Here is a 7,954-nt window from a genome sequence, read left to right as displayed (position 1 = left end):
GAAACCATAATCTTATACACCTCCATAAGTACCTATAATCAATATATGCATAACAATTTAATGTTTATGTAGGAGTTATGATATAAACTATCAGAGCCTTGACATTTTTTTCTAAGACAGATAACCCGGATACTAGTTAAAAAATATTCCTTTCATTCTTTTCCAGCAGTTCTGCTTCACTAAAATAATTGTAAACAAGGTCGCCACTGTCTTGCACCTGTTTGTTTTCAACAAATACGTCGAATGCTTATTTGTCATGACGTCACATCTTAATAGCAAATACCGTAACAATAATAATATTATATTTTATAACTGCGATTTTTCTTTACTCTCTATTTACTTACGACAAACCTCTTTTTATAAAAAAGAAAAAAAAAGAAAAATAAAACAAAACAAATAAGAGTATAAAACCCCACTTTGGTGTTTGTTGTCCAATAAAAAAAGCTTCACCACACACAAGAGCTTTTATGTGTCTTTATGACTTTAACTACCACAACAAGTTCAATAAAACAAAAAAAAAATAAAACAAAAATACAACAACAAAAAAAGTATCATAAACCGTGTTATGCCAATCCAAAGCGGAGAGGGCAATGGTTTTGTATACTCGAGACTCAATGAGTCAGTCAGTGTCTTGTGCGGTTTTCACGTTTGTTGGCTTTTGTTTGCATATATTCGATTTTGCGGATTGTCAATTGACGTAGGTATTATTTTGTTATCGGATCCAAAGTGCGCATAATTCGTCATTACTCATTCCAAACTATGTAACTGTAATGCAAAAGGTATATGAAAATTTGATTGAGATAATTATTTTGTTTGTTATCCGTCGTCGCGCGTTTCCTCTAAATAACACTGCAAATATCCCTCTGGCGGGTAAGTGTGAAAATACAATTCAATTAAACTACAATTTACCGAAATGCAAAGATACACACGAACAATGTACATATTCCCACTCAAAACAGCTGCTATTTCTGCGGGCTCTTTTGGTAAAGTTTTATACTCTGTTTAGTAGCAGTTTAGGTAGATAGTCTGACCCCCAAACTCCACCATTACCAATACCAACAACAACGACACGAGGTGTATAGCGACAACAGCGACGATTCGGCATTCGGCCCCTATATCCTCTTTTATTTCTATACATTCTTCTCTTCTTCATTGCAGCTAATAAGCAAAAGAGACGATAGGTTGCATCCTTGAAGCACTTTCATACGGGCGCGGAACAATTTACACCTAATTTGTGCCCCAAAACAGGGTGGTGAACTTGTGCAAGGTAGTATCTATATATCCTACTAACATTCTACATACCTATACAATCTAAAATCGTGCTTGTGCTATGGCAGCAGCGGCGCGGCGATGGCACACAATTTTTGCTGAGAGGTTCTATTTTGTCTATAAACATGATTGCCAAGTGAGTTGGAATTCGATCATCAATTGAGTAAAACTTACAAATTAAGAAAAACAAAAATTCTGGTCTTTCTCAAACTGACCAAAAATTTCTGTCTTCAAGAATCATCATAAAAAAATTTGTATAAATTTTAACTGCAGTCGCTTCTTAATTTTTCAGAACAGCAATTTTTAGAGTATATGCAAAAAGTCCAAAAAATATGAAATTTACTTATACTTAAAGTTGGTATTGATTTAAAAAACATTCAACTTGCATACTTATAATAACTTCTGACGCAGCAATATGGTTCAAAAATGACCAAAAACAGTAGATTTTGAAAGTTCATATTTTATCCAATTTTAGCCGTAATCAATTTTTGTGACAATTTTAATGAAAAATAAAGTTTCTTCTTTTCTTTGTTACATATATCCAATATCCATAAATACTCAAACGATAAAAATGGACTATTTAGTAGAAACATTAAAAATATCTATTTTTTCTGTTTTTTGAATAGTTTTTCATAAGTTTTTTCGCAATATTTGAGTTTTAAATTATTTTAAAAGGATGCATATCCATGGAAATTTAATTATCTACAAAAAATTACTTAATAAAAATTTTCAAATTCGGCTTTTTTTTTTCAAGTTATAGACAAAAACTCAAAAAATAACAGAAAAAGTCGAAAATACTGATCGTTACAAAAATGGTCATATCTTAATATTTTATTCATAGATTTTGAAGAAAATTATTATCTTTTTATCGTTACCAGAATGTGTACTACACATGAAAAATTTTAAACTATGAGGATTCGAAAGATTTTGTTTTTATATCTCAGTAATAACTTTTTTTGTCAAAAAATTCCTTTAAAAAATCGATTTTTTAAAAATGTTTTTAAACCATTGCACTTAAACATCTGGAGTTACCGAGAAAAGATATTCAAGTGTTTCTTACTTATTTATTCAGCTTTCAGGTGCTGGTTCTTTTGTTCAGATTAGTCATTTATTACTCAAGATATAACCCAAATACTAAGTATTGTCAAAAATGAATCAATTTAATTTTTAATAACGGTTTTGGAAAGGTCTAAATATCACCCTTCGAATGCAATTATGTACAAAGTCGCAAGATATACATACCTATGCAAAAAAGAAATTTAAGATCATGGTATTTTTTCCACTCAAAAATTGAGTGACTTAAGGAATTAATTCATACTACTCATTTAGTAATTTTTTTTGGGGGATAATTTATATGGAGAAGTTAATATTTTGAGCTAAGGAACATGTAAAAAATGACACAAAAAGATTTTATGACATAGGTATTTTTCCAGCAATATAAGCAATATAAGTAATTTTTTAATATTTAATTCAAAAATACTCATATATTTGTCCTTAAAACATATGTTGAAATTCGCATCAAATATTCATTACTTATGTTAAACACAAAAAATTGAATTCCTACACGGAGAAAAAAGAGCACAAGCGGATTCTGTATTAAATAAAGCGCATTATTTCTGCATTTTTTTTTTGCACAGATGATTTCCGTCTTAAATTTTAGTCGGTTTTTTAATTGAAAATTCATATTTTAATGAAATTATGTTCACCTTAAGTTTAACCGAACTTAAAGCTGATTCCGAATAGGTACGAAGTTAACATTTCACTAGTACGTCAGGGTTTTGATATATTAACCGGTCAAACAATCAAGGTTTTTGGCTACTTTTGACGTTGAGTTACAAATATTGGAAAGGTGCTTTAGTAGATAAAAAATGATCAAATATATGAACACAAGTTTCTAAAGACATGCAAAAAATGGATCCATTACAAAGTTTCATTGATATCATAGAGTCCCAAAAGAAAAGCTTCAGTGTGAAGTGAAATGAAATCTTTTTTTTTTTTTGTTAAATATTTGATGATGAATGGCAGATAAATTACGAATGTCAAACTAAATTTTGTTATACACCACAGTGATTTTAAAAATTGAAAAAATATGTTACAATAGATGATAAAAAAATCAATCCATTAAATGATTGTATTGTCATAAACACATCAAACCATTTGTTGAAATTTCAAAAAGCTGTGAGCATTTAAATGATCGTTGTGGAGTCTTTTGAACTTATTTTCAACTGACACATTTTTTAGGTTTGCGCGTTTGGTATCCTCTTAAGTCTAAAACTGTCTGATGGAATTTTTTTTGTTTTTTTCATTTTTTTAACTTAAAGTTTGTTCACCTACTAGATTTTGTCAAACCATTAACTTAGAAACTGCCCCTTAGAGGTATTTGTCAATGTTTCACAAAGCTAATTGTTGGTTATTTTTAGTGACAGTTTTCAACACTTTTTCTTTAGCTGGATTTTTACTTGCGATATATGTACAATATGTTGATACTTTAGGGCAAGTTAAGGATTCGAAAAAAAAAGTCGAATCCGAGATAACTATCAGACATGACATTAAGATGATGGGGAATGCCAAAGTGGTTCCCTAAGATCCTTCTGCCTGTTTGTCTGCATATCTATACCTCGGTCTACAGCCTGAACTAGTAAAGTGATTTTTTTTTCAGATTTGGTAGTTAACAGTAGTTTTGAGTGATTCCCTAGAAAGGAAACTGAAATTTTCTTGAACCAGAACTAACGCGGTACCTGCCATAATCTAACGGAAATAGAGAAGTAACTCTTTTTTTTCAAAAACGCTGATTTTGAATAAAATTTATGTGTGTAATGTCTAATGTGTCAAATAAGACTCTACTTTTAAAGTAAAAAATTGTTTTGGATCGTTATTAACGGAATAACGCCATAGAACTCGTACACAACTCACCCGATTTCGATAAAATTATTTATGTAAAATCGTTCAAGTAATCGTAATTTTAAAAAAATTAAAAAAAAAACACATTTTTGGATTTTTAAAAAAATATTTAACATTCTTTTTTTTTTTTGAAAAATCAATTTTTTGAAAACGGATCAGTGAAATATTTCAAAATTTCGTTTTTAAGTATTAATTAGTTATTTGTTCAAAAAGATATGAATAGGTAGGTAGGTATACCAAAAATATTTTTTTTTTAAACGGCTGTAACGATTTTCGAATATTTTTTCTCAAACTTCCATTGTTGATCAAAATTATTAAAAAAGATGTTTCATAATTTTTTTACATTATCAGAAATGCCTTAAAAAAATCAAATTATAATTTTCCCTAATTTGATTTTCATAAAAAAAACTTTACGATAACAGCTAATTTTACTACAAGAACAAGTTCGTGCGACCCAGGCTTGAATTTTATTATTTTTGATTTCGAACTTGATTTTTTGTATAAAGAAATGTTTTTACTTTAGTAGAAAGTAACTACTCTATCCTAAAGTCCTATCCGAAATGGAATAAATTGACTTTAAAAGCATTTGAATATTAAAATTAACTTTGTCAGTGTTCAGGCTCGTTAAAAGTTTGACTAAGTGAAGAATCTCTATTATAATTTTCAAAAACCTTTTAATTGCCACATGAATGCAACCCATTTCTTAAATTAAGAAAAGTTCAAGCTTAAAATATTTTTTGAACAATCATGTCTTCATTTTTACGTTTTAAGACCATTTTGATTGATGTGGAATGAATTTTATTCCTATTCCTACAACCTCAGTTGGCAATCATATTTTTAAGACTATTTAATAGTTACGTTACGTATACCAGAGAGACACACATCGAATGGTAGCTGTAGGTAGCTAGCTACAGCTAGCGTTAGATGTCACTTTAGATGATGATGCTAGATTCTGTTTTTCCGGTGCTGGTTCCTGGTACTTGATGTTGCTATATGCACATACTGTGTTGCCATTCCTGTGCTAAAACTGCTGATGCCAGTGGGCGGTTTTGATAATGGCCTTTGCGTCAACGTTTGCTGATGATGGTGAGCAGCTTTCGGTGGCAGTGTATTCGAACATGTGTTGCGACAAGCCAAAGTACACACTACACTCTTTAGAGAGCACTTTCCCTGTGGAACGCAATGATGGTGGTATATATGGTATATGCAAACTACAACCGGTGTGGCAAGTACCATCACCTCTAGAATACCGACGAAGTATTTAATACAATATTATAGAATTGGCGGGGATTGTGGTTGTTGAAGGGGGCTTAGTTATGTGTCTGGTATGCTCTATGCTCCATGGCCGGATAGGAGCAATAAACCGTCCCAGTCTCATCTCTTTTCAGTACCTATACCTTTTCTATGCAATCGACGTTATATAGGTGCATTTTGGAAAAGAGTGGCAAAAAGGGCAGGAGTAAAGTTTCAAAAGATGTACAGAAAAGTCTACTTCGTTCGATAATAATGCTCAAGTGAAAATTTCTACGAGTAACTTCTAACTTGGCTGCCTCTATATTCGCGTGTGCACTCTGACACAGTTGGCTGATTTCGTGTGTAGTTGAGGTTAATTTAATGGTTAAACGAGCAAGCAAGTCGTTTTGAATGATGATGGTGAAAAGCCTTTTCTCAGCCGAAAATTACAAAAACCCTAAAGAGTTAAAGTCGTAAATAAAATTATATTCTCTCGACCACACTAATTCAGGGTTGTTTTCTGTTATAGTTGTTGGTATTAGAAGACTAAAACATAATTTGAAACTGTTGTTGTGTGACAGCAAAAATCGAAGAACATTGTGTCTTTATCAAAAATCCTTATGGGAAATTATGGCAGCCAAAATACAAAGTGAAAATGCAAAGTGTTGAAGTTTTCTGCTTGGGTGATCTAAGGTTATGGGAAGGGCTTCATTTTTCTATTTATATATGTTCTTTTGCTTCGTACAAGGTATTGTTTAAAAGACAGAGAAAGATATAGAAAGAGTTGATTGACATCAACGATGATGTTCGATAGTGTGGAAAAAAGAAATTTGTATTCAATGTCTGTGCTGAGAAACTTATGTTTACAGTCTGAGAGCTAGGGTTGTTTTTTAGATTCCATGTGATCAATTTGGTGTTGACGATCTGACTTTGATCTGAAGAACTGTCCGGTTTTGCCGGAAAAGTATTTTCAAATTTTTTAGAGTTGCCTTTTCTATAGATTTTCGACCTTTTGCTGATAGTCTTATCGATTTTGACGCTATTTTTTTTTAAGCATCTTCTTCATTTGGAGTCAAGATTAAAAAAAAAGAGGTTGTCTGTAAAGCCGGTTTACGGACGATGATTTTACGTGATAACGTCGTAAGAAAACAGGTTGTGTGCTTTTAAAATGAGTCAATTGAAGCGTTTATTTATTTTAAACAATCATAATTTACAAGAAAAGCTAAAAAAAAATACCTTTTTTCTTATCTCATTATATTAATTACAAAAAAAAAATAATAAAATTAAAATGCCAAAATTGTTTTATTAAAAAAAGTGAAAAAATCAATTCCATCACCCAAAAATGAATTTTTTTGATAAAACAACCTATAATAAATTTTATACCATCTGAAAGCTTATTGCTTCAGCTCAAAATATATATATCGATGAGGTTTATGAGACATCTACAAAAAGAGCTAGAATTTTTTGAACTCGATCAAATTTCATTAAAAAAGCAAAAAAAACATTTATTTTTATGTTCTCACGTAATGGAATCAATTTTTTTGTTTGACAACCTATACAAAATTTTATACCATGTGAAAGCTTATTATTTCACCTTTCATATGACGTATCAATCTAATTTCAAAGATGCCTACAAGAGAAGTTAGAATTTTTTAAAGTCAACCATGTCGAATTTCCAGACTGAGATTACGGTACTTCCCACACTGGTGGCTGTTCGGGGGCAACATATCTCCACTGGGGTTTTGAGGTTTTTCGCAAGTTACTTGATTTAACATTGTGTAGCTTGTAGTTAGTCTACCGTTAAGTGTGATATACCAAACGGAAGGTAATTGTATCAGGATGCTCATAAAAGTTTAATAAAATTTCTATCTGCTCTTGGTCAAAAGTTATAACCTGCTGATTTCTAAAATTTTATTTTACCGTTATCTCAAAATTGTGTTTACGAAAATGATTGAAACTTCGCACACATATAGTCGTTGTTATGGTCTATCATTACTCCATATACCTACTTTATTCCTGTATATATTAAAGAAAAAAAGATAAAAATTAAAAACGATGAAAATCGGTTAAAAACGGTCAAAAAACGTGTTTTGTAAGAACTTGTTTCTTCCGTTATTCAATCAAAACTCACTTAACGTTTCCAAGTTTTTGCACATGAATGCATAAAGCCAAACTTGTTCTATAAGTTTGAGATTTTTTGAACGCTCCAAAAAAAAAAGCTAAAAATCAAAAATTACACAAAAGTACCCCTAAAAAACAAGGTGTTTTTCAAAAATTCATATTTTGAAACGCAGAGTGTTGAAAAAAAGTCAGTATCTTCGTATCATCCGTATCCGTATCATCTTTCACGTGGCATCTTTAGAATTGTCAAGAAAAATTTCCTTTACCCAAAATCATCATTTTGTCATAGCCCCATCACGTGTGCAACGTTCAAACAAAACGTTATAACTTAGTTTCAAAATTTTTTAGAATTTTTTCTAAAATGCAGTTATTCTTAAATTAATGTCATCTATCTATAGCAAAAAAAATCAATTCTCTACAACTTCGCGTT

At 30.8% G+C, this 7,954-nt stretch overlaps 1 protein-coding gene across 1 annotated transcript in view; it reads left to right on the top strand.

The window, feature by feature from the left end:
- The first annotated feature begins 447 nt into the window (after nt 1–447).
- The window catches only part of LOC129916958 (uncharacterized), a 140,744-nt gene continuing 133,237 nt past the window's right edge, over nt 448–7,954 (top strand). Inside the window, exon 1 of the mRNA XM_055997219.1 lies at nt 448–870. The gene's annotated coding sequence lies outside the window, so the exon portion shown is untranslated. The remainder of the gene's footprint in view (nt 871–7,954) is intronic.

This window comes from Episyrphus balteatus, chromosome 3 (genome assembly GCF_945859705.1).
Source record: "Episyrphus balteatus chromosome 3, idEpiBalt1.1, whole genome shotgun sequence".
Taxonomy (NCBI): Eukaryota; Metazoa; Arthropoda; class Insecta; order Diptera; family Syrphidae; genus Episyrphus; species Episyrphus balteatus.
The sequence above is the reverse complement of the archived record's forward strand: the minus strand, read 5'-3'. Positions and strand labels throughout refer to the sequence as shown.